At 41.8% G+C, this 13,664-nt stretch overlaps 1 protein-coding gene across 20 annotated transcripts in view; it reads right to left on the reverse strand.

The window, feature by feature from the left end:
• ATP2B2 (ATPase plasma membrane Ca2+ transporting 2) overlaps positions 1-13,664 on the reverse strand; it is an 895,196-nt gene that overhangs the window by 358,499 nt on the left and 523,033 nt on the right. The gene's annotated exons all lie outside the window — the stretch shown is intronic.

Here is a 13,664-nt window from a genome sequence, read left to right on the forward strand (position 1 = left end):
AGACTAAGATTCCATCCAATCTTGAATAAGTTCCATGAACGGCAGAGTAAAAAGAATACCCATCATCATTAGGAAACATTTCCATCCATAATTCTAGCAGACCAAATTTCCCGCACACTCTTTTAAATTTCTCTGCCTTTCTTTTTTTAACATTGCCTTTCCATTGCAAGTTAATATTAAAATCCCCCCCTATTATTTTAGTATAGGGCGAAAATTTTTCAAACTTCTGCAAATATCTGTACAATACATTCAACTGATGCACATTAGGGAGGTACAAAGAAGCTAAAGCCCCTGCTCTCCCTCCAAATGACCCTGTACAAAAATAAACCTTCCATCCTTATCTCTCATTACTTTATCTTCAACAAAATCTATTTTAGAATTAAATACTATTCCCACCCCTCTGCTCTTCGAGGAGCCTGGAGCAATAAATTTCTTACCTTTCCCAAATCCAGGAAAATTCATCTCTCTCCCCCCCCCCCCCCATTATATACCTCCTGCAAAAACACCACATCTGCTTTTAATTCTTGAATATATCTCCCAACTCTTGCCCGTTTCACTGGATTTCCTAGCCCTCTAACATTAAGAGTTGTACATATAACATTAACATTTTTTGTCATATTATACCTAACCATAGCTCTTCCCCATATCTCTTCTGTTCTCTACCAGCCTGGAATTCTAAACCCCAACAACCCTTAACCAACCCCACCTGATATTGCTTATCTACCCGCCACCTACATTCCGTTACCGATTCTACCCATCCAAGAGAAATGCAATATGCCAATGCTCGTGGCATATCTCTTGTATAAAGAATTCTTCCCAATATGCATTCACACACCTTCTTACGCCATTCATAATCCACCCATTCACCCCTTAGATCCCAATCATCCAACCATACCCCAATCATACCATCCAAACATACCAACATCATCCCAATCAGCCACCATCTACCCCTCTTCTTCCCATTCATACCACCAAACACATCAGACATCCAGCTACCACTGACATCCATATTGGGGGGAGGGGGGAGAAAAAGACATCTCTCCCACACTGTAAACTCAAAAAGAGCAACAACAACAACAAAACAAAACAAAAACCTGTTCATGTTGAGCTATTCCAGTCCTTTTATCTTCTTTCCTTCTTCCTTAGTCCATCTTTCCTTAATCATTTCTTAGTCTTAGTCCTTTCCCTGAAGTCCCAAGTCTTTTTTTTTTCATCCTTTTTTTTTCTCTTCTGTTTCTGAGTATTCCCCATTTCCTCTTCCAAACTATTTTCCCCTTCTGACTCCAAGTCAGGGAATTGCTTGTAATCCTTAGGCAGCTGCAGTCCCACACGTTTAAATAGCTCCTCCATCTGCTTCTGATCTTCTGCAAACAACTCTACTCCTTCATGCACCATTTTCAGAGCAAAGGGTGCCATTCTCCAGCTGTATTTCATTCTTTTATCCTGCAGCACCTTGGTAAACACTCTTAACTTTTTCTTCCTGTTAATTGTTTCCTGTGACAAATCTTCAAAAACCAACACTTTCTTATCATTATACAGTAACTTATCGTGCCTATCCAAGGCCTTCATGCCTTTAAGCACCTGCTCCTTTAATATATATTTACCAAAGCACATTACCACATCTCTCGGCCACCTCCACTCAGCTGTATGCTTCCCAACTCGATGAATATGACCCAAAACTTCCCTTGAAATTCCTAAGTCTGGGAGCATTTTAGCCATCCATTCAATCACATTATCCATGTCCTCCATTTCTGGAATATTTTTCAACCGCAAATTTGACCTTCTGGCCCGATTTTCCAAGTCCATCAGTTTATCTTTAAAGTATTTATTTTGCTTTTTCAACTGTCTGGACTGTTTTTGCAACAAGTTAATTTTCTTCTCATTTAGCTGCGCCATTTCCCATGCACTATTCACAATCTCTGCCATGGCTTCAACAGCCTCTGCTAAATTAGTTATTTTTTCATCCAGTATCTTTGTTACTGCTTTAATAATGCTATGTTTGGCAGCTTCAACCGCTTTCTTTACTTCTACTTGAAAGTCTTTCGGTTTCATTACCTTATCTTCACTTTCAGCTTCTGAGTCCGAGGTTGCCATTGCCGTTTCTCTCAGCACCAATTAGTTTTAACTTTATCCTCTAGCCAACTTCCAGACTCCCACTTCACAACTATCACCAGCTTATATTAAAGTCTTCAAGGCTTTGTTATTTTTATCACCAGAAGAAGGAATACTTAATTCCCTTTAGCATTCTACCGGGAGCTCAAACAAAACATGTCTTCCTCTCAGCTGAGCATGCCACGCCCCCCCCCCCATCTTGGATTGTATGATTTTTGAAAAAGCACTATAATTTTTTTGCAGCATTCAGTTCAGAATATTTGGGCACACATTAGGTATGTACTAACCAAACCACATTGGTTTCAATAAAATATATGCTTGGCTGTTGAATAGTTTATTCTAAGATTTCCTAATCTGATAGTTAAAACATAACTATAAGTGGGGCCATGATTCATTGTGAACTCCATCTGCTGTCCCATGTGAGGGGAAGTCAGCAGGGTGATGGACGCCACTGTGGCCATGTCCAGTAAAATAAGACAGGCTGCCAGAGCAGTTGAGAGGATGGGCAGAAAACCTGGCTCTCCCCATCCCAAGTGGGCCTATGCCTGAGCCTGAACTGGACTTGGGAGAGAAGGAGGTAGGGAGACCACAGGGGGGTTTAAAGCACTCCATGCTGTCCATCCCTCCTCATCTAGTCATATGAGATTCCTTGCCCATCCTCCCCTCCCTATATGTTAATGCTAGATGGGGAAAATGTTGTGGGCCTAGTGGGTAGCCCTACTGGGGGCGGGATGCACTGCAGGGAAATGGGAGTGATGTTCTTGTTCTTCTTTTTTCTGCTCTATTTATTTGTCTGGGGCGGTATCAGCATGGGGCCAGATCTATTTTAGGAAAACTGGCCTGCATGCCCATTTTCTCTGCATGTGGGGATCCCCTTAAGGGATCCTAGGGTGAGAGCTTTCAGGGGCATTCCCAGCTCGGGGGCTGCCAACAGGACATGCCCAGCTCAGGCCTGCCAATGGGTACCAACTGGTGGGGCAGACCACTTAGTGGTGGTCATCCTTGTGGAATCTAGAAACCACTCATTGGTTCTTCCCACTCCAGCCAGCCAGCTGGGTGGGATGGGGTGCATTGACAGACAAGGATCAGTTGGTAACAGATTGGGTGGACCCATGTTGTATCAAGAGTTCTTATAGCTATAACCAATAAAAGTTGTGGCCATTTTATTCTACATTTCTCAAAAACACTGGGTGTGATTGTGCTATTGGCAGATTGTTGCAAAGCAATCCTTGCCTTTTTTGCCTTTTCCCTTCTGATAGGTGCTGGAACTGTAATTTAGTACATTGTCCCTAGCTTAGAAGCTATCCTAGGAAGACAGATCTGACATTTACTGGCAACAGATAAAACAGCCCACATTTTTCGCCTGCAATGGGTGTACAAAATTAGGCTGTGTGTGCTTAAAACCAACATGGTTTCTACACCTATGGATTCTTGAGCAAGCACCTGTTCAGTTCACATCCAGCTTTTCTGTCACAAGCAAGGAGTGGATTTTTCAGTAAGCAGCTTGAACTTTTTACAGGATTGCTTTCCAGAAATACACAGAAGCCCCATCACCTCACCACATTCTGGCACCAATTATTTAAATGAAGAATGTACAAAAACAGCAAGTCATGTATAAACAGTGGTATTTTTCTTTTTTAAAAAAATTTACAGTTTGGTCTTCACCTATGTCCATCTAATGCTAACAACGGGATCTGCAGCCATTTGCCCATGCATGTTTTCACACAGTTCCATGAGAGTCAAAGTTGTCCACTCTCTGGAGTTAATTACTTGACCCAACCATTTATGGCCCTGAAGTGAAATCAATTTTACCTACTGTGTAGGTATAAATGTTGCCACAAAGTCTAAAAAATGAAACTCCATCACCACAGCTCCTATACATTCAGAAAATATTTTACATACTTTTAGAGCTATACAGGTACCAAACAAGATCTAAGGATTGTCTCATGACTGATTACAGCTGTCACGTATAGTATACTCACCACGAAGTTCTCAGTATCACTACCTGTAAATGAGAATTGGAGTGCCCCAAATTGACAAAATACACCAATTTGGAGGAGTACATTCTACATACATGCAATCACACATATTGACACTGGAAAAATAACATAAATACTAAAGCTTTTACTTAACTTTTGTAGATGATTTCAATGTAGATATACAAAAATATAGAAAAGAGAAACCCAAATTATCAGGAGGGTGAAGCATTTTCCCTACAAGAAAAGGCTAAGGGATATTTTGTTTTGTTTTGTGGGGGGGGGAGGGACAACTAAGAAGACGTGATTAAGATTTATAAAATTATGTATGTGGTGATAAAAGTGGGATAAAGAGAACTTTTTCTTTCATAAAGTGTAACTCAGCAGGCATTCAGTAAAGCTGATGGGCAATTACTTTCACACATCTTCACTTAGTACATATCACTCTACTCTTAACACAGAATTCAGTTCCCCAAGATGTAGTGCTTTGTTATCACAGATTCTTTGAAAGCAGATTAAACAAATTCATAGACAATTCTTAGAACAGAATGGTTAGATAAATCCACATTTAGAGACAATGTACTTCTCAATACAAGTTGGAGGCGGAGGCTTTGGACTCCATATCTTGCTTACACACTTTGTGGCACTGCATCTGACTGGAAAACAGAATGCTGGACTAACTGGACCATAAATCTAATCCAGAAAGACTTTCCTTATGTTCTTATTCTAAAGGTGCCTGAAGAGAAGACATAAATGCATACAGAGCTGTCAGGGAATGTTGATTCTGCCTACTGCACTGATGGCTGGTATGGGAGAAGGGAAATACTACTGGAGGTCCAGCAGGTAAGGTGGGTCCTCTAAGGATTCATCTGACTCTTACCCAAATGCTGATAGGGGAGATTGGCTTGTAGCATGGCAGAGGCAGCTGGCCTTCCAGGAGGCAGCCTGTTGCTGGGCTGGAATGATCCTTTAAGGCCATCAAGTAACAATATGCTTAGCTGCGCAACATGAAAGAGAGTGGAGCCACTGTTAATTCTTCCACAAGACACAATGTGCATAGAGAGGGATTATGAGAGACAACATTGCTCCTTCCCTCATCATAACTGAACTGCTGCCCCCATCACACACACACACATTCAGCGTATGTTCCTGACTGCAAGACCAGGAATGGTCATGACATGGGAACAGATTCTACTCATGTAAAGCCTGTACATGTGCTGTGCAGGTGCTGTGGCCATATACAATAAATCTGCAAGGTAGTGGGCAATGCCAGCATTCTCTCTCCTGCTACCATCTGTGGAGACATTGGCCCTAAACATACATGGACCAGGCAGGGTTCAGTGACAGTGAGGACTTCTCAGAAGAGGAGGGGCCATGTGCCTTCAGTCAACAGGGAATGAGGTTCAAGTGTTCCCTGATCAATGTAAAAGGAATGAAAGTATTTAATTATTAGTGATTATTACAATGTCATCAGTCTGTCAGATGATTGCCTCTCAGCTGTTGCCTGAAAAGGTTTCCAGTCCTCCTTTTCCTGAAGATAACCTTGGCAATTCAAAATGATGGATGTCTGGCTGAGCTTTTCAGCAAAGAGACAAAATAATAAAAACATACACCAAGAAGAGTACAAGGTCTTCCTGCCATGCTAAAAGGCCTTTTGAAAATCTGTCAAAAACTGAAACTGCTTACAGAAGGCTAACAAGTAAAACGAGTTGAATGCACTGCCTGCAGATGTAAGTTTCTGGATAGCTGCAGTAGAAGGGGAAGAGCTTCCAATCTTTGTTCCAAAGGATATCAGCAGTATGTGACACTTGCTTTTAATTACTGTTATGGTTTTAAGTGCAGGAAAAAAAGATTCTACAACTGCTCACACACATATAAATATATCTGAAAGTTATCACTGAATGATAATATAATTTAAACTCCATTAAAAGTAGTGAATGTGTAAAAAAAACCTTGGCTCCCAAGGTCATTATTTTAAGTAGTACAGTAAATAACTAGGCCTACATGGCACAATAAAACATTTGTGACTGTACATCTTTTTAATTTTAAAAGTGATGCTAATAAACAGAAATTGGAAACAAATAAAATGTTAGGGGGCTGAAGTTAGGACCATTAGATCCTAAGAAAAGCTCTGCTGGGGTGCGGTCACACATCACATTAAAAGCGGGTGTGTAGAGCTCAAATTTGAACCGCTGAATATTGATTCGATGCAGGGCCGATCAGACGAAAATCCAAGAATGTGGCTCATTCTGTTGTTGAGCAATCAGACATCCAATACTATCACGCTCTTTTCTTGGCGCATGCGTGATCAGAAGGTGATTTCTGGGAGGGGGGGTCCACTGAACATGCACCCATCTGTTTGGAGGTGGGAAATGAAACGTTGCTTCAGAGGCGGGGGAGGGGAAGGGGGAAAAGTTTCCAGAATTAACGTTGCCGATTCAAACCAGGGAGCTGCCAGGAATTACTTTCCTGGAAATTGGCAGTGACAATGATATCTGGAAATCCTCCACATTGAAAAAACAGATTTTTTCCTGTTCTGAATAGTGGCATAACATTCCCCCCTCCCAATTCTGTGTTGATTGGAGAAGCAGAAGCGTCGCCTCAGATTCCCGGATGATCTGGCAATGCGCATGTCTGCTAGGGCTTAAAAAAAAAAAAAGTTGGGGGCGGTAAACATTCCAAGGGGCAGTATCGCGCGTGAGCTGTCCAAACAGGAAAAAAAATGATCTTGTGACGCTTCTTTGAAAAAGGGCCGGCCTTTCTGCATTATCAAATTAATGCGGCATTGATCCGCAGCAAGCCAGGATGACCCTGGATGACACTCGATTGCTAGATGTGGATGTCTGGACAAACATATTTAATCCGTCAGTGAGATGGAGCTGTGTTGCGACTAATGGTACGTCTGAACGCAACCCTGGATCAGACTAGCATTACAAACTGATAGCTGGTCCCCAGACAGAAGTGAGGGGATGGGAACATGGTGAAGCAGCAGCAAAGTAACAGCATGATGCCACTTTTGTTGAAAAATGGAAGTGAAGTCACAAAGCTCTTGGAATCACTGGGAAATCTATGGTAAAAATACATAGTTTCCAGCAATTCCTTGATCAGCATGGTATCACTCTGAAAGAGACTTTTAAAAATAAATTTTCTCCCACCAGCTGACAGAACAATGGTAGGAAGCAGGGGTTGTAGGCAGGTTTCCTGCCATAGCAGGAGACCTGGTAAGCCTAATCAGACCAGTGTTCATCTAGTTGAGCATCCTGTCCCACACAATGGCCAACCAGTTAGTCTAAGCAGTGTCAAACTCATTTGTTACGAGGGCTGGATCTGAAATAAATGAGACTTTGTGGGACTGGGCCATGTGTGTTATAAAATGTAATGCCAGGTAATGGAAATATAAACAGACAAAAACAAGTAACAGTTTTTTAAAATATATATTTAAAATTAAACATGCTTAAAACATTACCACTCTTGCAATATTTTGTTTATTTAACAGTCTCTGATAACTGACAACTCTTGCTCTGAGGAGCCTCAGCTAATAGAAGGAAGAGAGGCTTGGCTCAGTAGCTCTGCTTTGTGAATGAGAGAGGCTGGTAAAGCAAGCTCTCCCACCCCTCCCCTCCTCCCCAAGGAAGGAGCCTCAGCCAATGCAGAAAACAGAGGCTTTGTTCCACAGCTCCTGTGTGATTGAGCAAACCTGGAAAAGCAAGGTGTGAAGGAAGCAGATGACAGCCAGTTGCTCGCGGGCCTGATAGGACCCTTCCAGGGGGCTGATCTGGCCCTTGGGCTGCATGTTTGATATCCCTGGTCTACAGGGTGGTATTCAGAGGATTACTGAATACTGAAGTGGGAAATGCCCTTTAGTCACCATGGCTAGTTGCCATTGATAGATCTATCTTTCTTCAGTCTGTCTAGCACCTTTCATGGGGCATAGGTGTATCCTTACCAGCTTGGTCAAAGGGCTTTTCCATCTGCATCATTCAAAATGTCTGAGACTGTATCACCTTATTTCCTTATACATGTGAATGTGGCTTACACAACAAAGAAAATGAGACATTTTAAAATGAAATGTATATTGAAACAAGTGGAAGTTATGCATTGAAGCTACAGACAAGTATAATACAAAACTATCTTTAATGCAATATGTGAAAATGAGCTTAGGATCATGCAATATAGGAACTTCTTTAAAGAAAATTAGATTTGTCTTTAGGGTTGCCAGGTCCAACTCAAGAAAAAATTGGGAACTTTGGGGGGTGGAGCCAGAAGCAAGGGTGTGACAAGCATGACTGGCCATCACATTTAAAGGGACCACACACCTTTTAAATGCCTTCCCTCCACTTGGAAACAATGAAGGATAGGGGCACCTTATTTGGGGGCTCATAGAATTGGACCCCCTGATCCAATCTTTTTGAAACTTGGGAACTGTTTTGTGGAGAGGCACCAAATTTTCAGCATAGCATCTGGTGCCTTCCCCCTCAAACAATAGTTCCTTCAGAGCCCCAGACACCCACGAATCAATTTTCGATTATACCCTATGGGAATTGGTCTCCCAGCAGACATTTCCTTCCCCCTCCACTTTCTGATGACCCTGAAGCAAGGGAAGGGCCTTCAAACCTGGGGATCCCCTGCCCCCAACGGGATTGGCAACTCTATTTGTCTTGCCTGGAGATAATCAACACTAGAACTACAATGAGGAAAGGAAAAGTAAGGAGAAGAAAGAAAAATTGTTATAACACAATGCGGACTTGACAAAGAAGTGTCAAATCAAATGGGTCACAGGCACAAATGTAAACTGCCATAGCCAAGGGAATGTATTGTAGATGCTGAACGCTACAAAAACTCTTGTCAGGCACAAAGTCCAAAAAGGCACAGCATTCTTTTGGCAGAACTTTCAATGGGATTCTTTTTTCACTTAACGCTATTAACCAGTACAATATTTTGTAAATCCCAGAGGAGAAATATGGAAATATAAAATCAGCTCTGCCAAGTATAATTCTCTTGTGTTTTGAGAAGTCAGATGGTTTTGGAACTATTTACATAACCTTTCAACACTTCAATATCCTAGCACAATTAAGGCACAATTGAAGCAATTCTTTAGTTTTATGATACAGACAGTTCGATGGGTTTAGAATGCATAATATTTAGGATTGCTATAATAAATAACAGATATGGAGCATAGGCCAATGATTTCTGTATACTAGATGCATATAACTGGAAGCAGAACACTCCTCCCTCATGCTGAATGTGCTAGAGGTGTAGCAGTTAAGTATTTGAACCAGTATAGGCCAAGGCAGACAGTATGAAAAAACTCCGGGAGAAAAAATTTAAAATAGACGAGAAAACCCCCAGATCAATAATATGTGGAATGCAGGGCAAAGGTTGGCAGATTCCATGAACCTACATCATTTAAATCTGCTTCTGCTCTACTTTCATTTTCATCTTCCTTTTTTCCCACTCTATTTCCCCATTTCAGTCTATAGGGGACAGTCTATAGCAACAGACCAGTTTCTCTAATCTGAACATCAACAATGAAATAAACTACTGTTATTAAAACACAACATTAGTGGAATCCAGGAAAGGGGCAGAGACATGGGGCAGCCACTGGGTGATGGATGACATCATTCCCAGAAAAACCCCAGAAGTGATATCACACCTCTCCAAGAATCTTAGATTTTTAGAGATGACTGAAGTCACTTCTGGGTTTTCCCTCAGAAGTGATGTCACTTCTTCAAACCACTCCATACAACAGTAGCTGATCATCAGATCAGCATGCTGTTGAGTAACAGTGCCATCATACTAAACTTCCTACCCTCATAGGGTACCTGCTGAGGGAAGCACACCCCCTTTTCCTGTTTCTTGTTATCAGCCAGTCAATACTGTTGCCCTGATTATCTCATCTGCAGCTAAAACTACAGATGGATGCCTGGATATCTAGTCTGACTATATACCTGAAAAATACCTTATCCATATTTTCTGATGTATTTTGGTACCTGAAGCGGTATTTTGGATTTTGGTAAATATTTCTAGAGTGTATTTCAAGCATATTTCTAGAAGTATTTTTGAATATTTAGTGCTGACATTTAAGAACTCCAGGCTTGGGGTTTTACCCCTTAACAGGTTTTCCAGGATGGCTAAGGAGACCTAGTTAAGGGGCCTGTAGAGTTGGACTCCTTGGTTCAATTTGCTTGGAAGCTTGAGGTTCTTTAGGGAACAGGCAGCACTGATTCAATTTCACTGTTTAAATATTTCTAAGAATATAATTCATTTGCCAAAGGCAGGTTGATTAATTTTATATCAAAAGATTATCAAATATCTCATGGTAAATATCTTTTACAATTCATTTCCATTATAGAAACTTAAACCACTCTTTCTCTGGCCCCAGAAGGTTGGACCAGAACCAATGGGTTGAAATTAAACCAAAAGAGTTTCCAGCTCATCATTAGGAATAGGGTTGCCAAGTCCAATTAAAGAAAAATCTGGGGACTTTGGGGGCGGAGCCAGGAGACTTTGGGGGTGGAGCCAGGAGACATTGGGGGTGGAGCCAGGAACAAGGATGTGACAAGCATAATTGAACTCCAAGGGAGTTCTGGCCATCACATTTAAAGGGACAGCACACCTTTTTAAATGCCTTTCTTCCATAGGAAATAATTAAGGATAGGGGCACCATCTTTTGGGGCTCATAGAATTGGACCCTCTGGTCCAATCGTTTTGAAACTTGGGGGGTATTTTGGGGAGAGGCACTAGATGCTATACTAAAAATTTGGTGCCTCTACCTCAAAAATAGCCCCCCCAGATCCCTCCTTCCTGCCCAGCCTTAAAGGGGCAGACGTTTTACAAACTGCTCAGGACGGAGCTCTACACCAACATGAACCCTACAGGTATGTTCTCCCCCCCTTCCACCCCCCCCACTTCCCAATTTCTGGAGACCGGGGGATGAAGCTGCAAACCCAGAAGTCTCCCGGCAAAGCGGGGGGGTTGGGAAGCCTAATTAGGAAGAACTTCCTGACTGTCAGAGCGATTCCTCAGTGGAACACGCTTCCTCAGGAGGGGTGGGCTCTCCTTCCTTGGAGGTTTTTAAACAGAGGCTAGATGGCCATCTGACAGCAATGAAGATCCTGTGAATTTAGGCAGAGGTATTTGTGAGTTTCCTGCATTGTGCAAGGGGTTGGACTAGATGACCCTGGAGGTCCCTTCCAACTCTATGATTTTATGATCAAATTAGAAATCATTTTAAATGTTTGTAGGTACTGAATTTACCCATATTGGTTTTAGTAAACAGGGCTTTTTCGTAGGAAAAGCCCAGCAGGGACTCATTTGCAATTAGGCCACACACCCTAACATCAAGCCAGATGGAACTGCGTTCCTGTGCGTTCCTGCTAAAAAAAATCACAACAGAAACAGTAATATATCACAACAGAAAGTGGTGAGATAAAAACACCAAGACCTCTTGCTTGAGTACGAGAAATGATAACATTAGTAATCGCTCAAATGCACACAGAGCGCTGGGAAAAAAAGAATTCAGAAATTCTGTCTTTGAAAGGTTTAAATGAGCAGTACAGCCATGAAGAAATAGTACAGAGACAAGATGAAAGATTAAGAGGACAGAATGGAGATTGAGAAGGCTAAATGAATAAAATAATAATTGAATATCAAAATGCTGAATACTGATAAAGAATTTTTTTGAAAGAACTAAGAGTCTCAGCAAACAAAACAGATCGAACAAAAGAAGGTGACAGAAATGGAAACATGATAAGTACAATTAAGGAAAAAAACCAAAAGGAAAACAAAGCAAAGACAACCATTTCACCAGGAGCAAACACTGAGGAAAAAAGAAAAATGGTAATGCAGTTTACAAAGATAAAAGTTACTTAAGAAAAGTAAGCACAGAAATCAAATTTGCAAGATTTTCCACACTTGTAATCTTATTTGGGTAATACATATGGCCAATGGCCAAAGGGGGCATTTTTACCTTTGCTACTAAATTTGGTTATTGCCAAGATTCATGGTTAATGTTCTCTTCTTCAGTATTTCAAAGCCTGCCCCCACCCCCAGCCCTAATAAGCAGATTCCCCTAAAGATGCTGATCATAACTGCAGCTTCCTAAGCCAGCAGTGACTCTCCTTCCTGAATACAGTGGATACCAGTTGGAAACAGGGCCTTTCCAACCCACATCCCCACCACGACAGGGGCCTTCCTCAGAAGAAAGTGCTTCTGCCAGAAGAATGCTCCATACTTAGGTGAGCAGAGTGGTAGGATCTAGTGCTATGTGTTTTAGGTATCATTTTTTTAATTCCAACTCATGCCAAAGAAGATAGAAATGCAAAATGGATCTATGGACAGATACAGGAGATTTCTATATAAACCAGGTTTGCAAAAAAATCTGAAATGTTTTTAAAAATCAGAGAACTAAAATTCATAAAATAATAAAATAGTAAACACAATGCTGTACATTAAAAAAAGATGGCCTACTAAGTTCTCAGTGGCCATTCTGGAGGTTGCTAGACAACCATAACAATACTGCTAAAAAAGAAGAGATTGGATTTATATCCCCGCTCTTCACTACCCAAAGGAATCTCAGAGCAGTTTACAATCTGTTTTCCCTTCCTCTCCCCACAACAGACATCCTGTGAGGTAGGTGGCACTGAGAGCTCTGGCAGAAACTGCTCTTTCCAGAACAGCTTCTGACAAGAGTTATGACTGACCCAAAGTCATCCCAGCAGTTGCATGTGAAGGAGTGGGGAATCAAACCCAGTTCTCCCAAATAAGAGTCCATGCACTTAACCACTACACCAAACTGGCTCTCAAACTGAGCCTTTCAAGTGTTGGTTTCTGTAAAGCAAAGCCATGTGAAAAAGCAGGGGCGGATTAAGAGGCTAAAACAGTCCTGGAAAAGGTTGCATTTCCTGCTATGTCTCCTAATGGAGGACTCCCTGTCAATCATCAGAGACTTACTAATCAGGCAACTTGGCTCAGTTTTTCCAGGGGAAAATTGCCAGAGTGGAGGGAAAGATGAAGAGAGGAGCGGATAAAGGTAGGCTGGCTGATGCATGGTAAGGAAGGCTTGCCAGTCTCCAGGTCCTGGCGGGGGATCCCCCAGTTTTGCAGGCTCCTCCCCACCACTAGCCAGCTGGCTGGCAGAGGAAAGCCCCACCCCAAAGCCACCATGTGCCTTTCTACCTAGGAAGGCTTAGAAGAAGCTTGGAAGGCGTGCATGCCTTTAAATTTCAGTAGGAGCAAGGCTGAATGAGGCGGGGCAAGCCAGCAGGGCCACATGGCTGTTCCCAGCGAATCTATGAAGCTGTTAGAAAGGAAGAGAATGTGAGGTCCCTCCATTTTACATTCCTTTCAGAAGTCATTTGCATAGTAAAGTATAAACTAGAACCTTTTGTTTCCTGTGTTAGTCCAAAGAAGTAGGTGGAAATATAGCAAGTGGTTATATTCAGCAACTGCTATGAGTAAATTGCCCCAGTGAGATCACAAAAGTGTGTGTTTGCAAACTGCATTTATTTTGGCTGCTTTGTGAATGTGTGTGGGGGGTGTTCACTTTCATTTAGTAGAAGTACAGCCATCTGCTGG

Source organism: Heteronotia binoei, chromosome 5 (genome assembly GCF_032191835.1).
Source record: "Heteronotia binoei isolate CCM8104 ecotype False Entrance Well chromosome 5, APGP_CSIRO_Hbin_v1, whole genome shotgun sequence".
In the NCBI taxonomy this organism is placed as follows: Eukaryota; Metazoa; Chordata; class Lepidosauria; order Squamata; family Gekkonidae; genus Heteronotia; species Heteronotia binoei.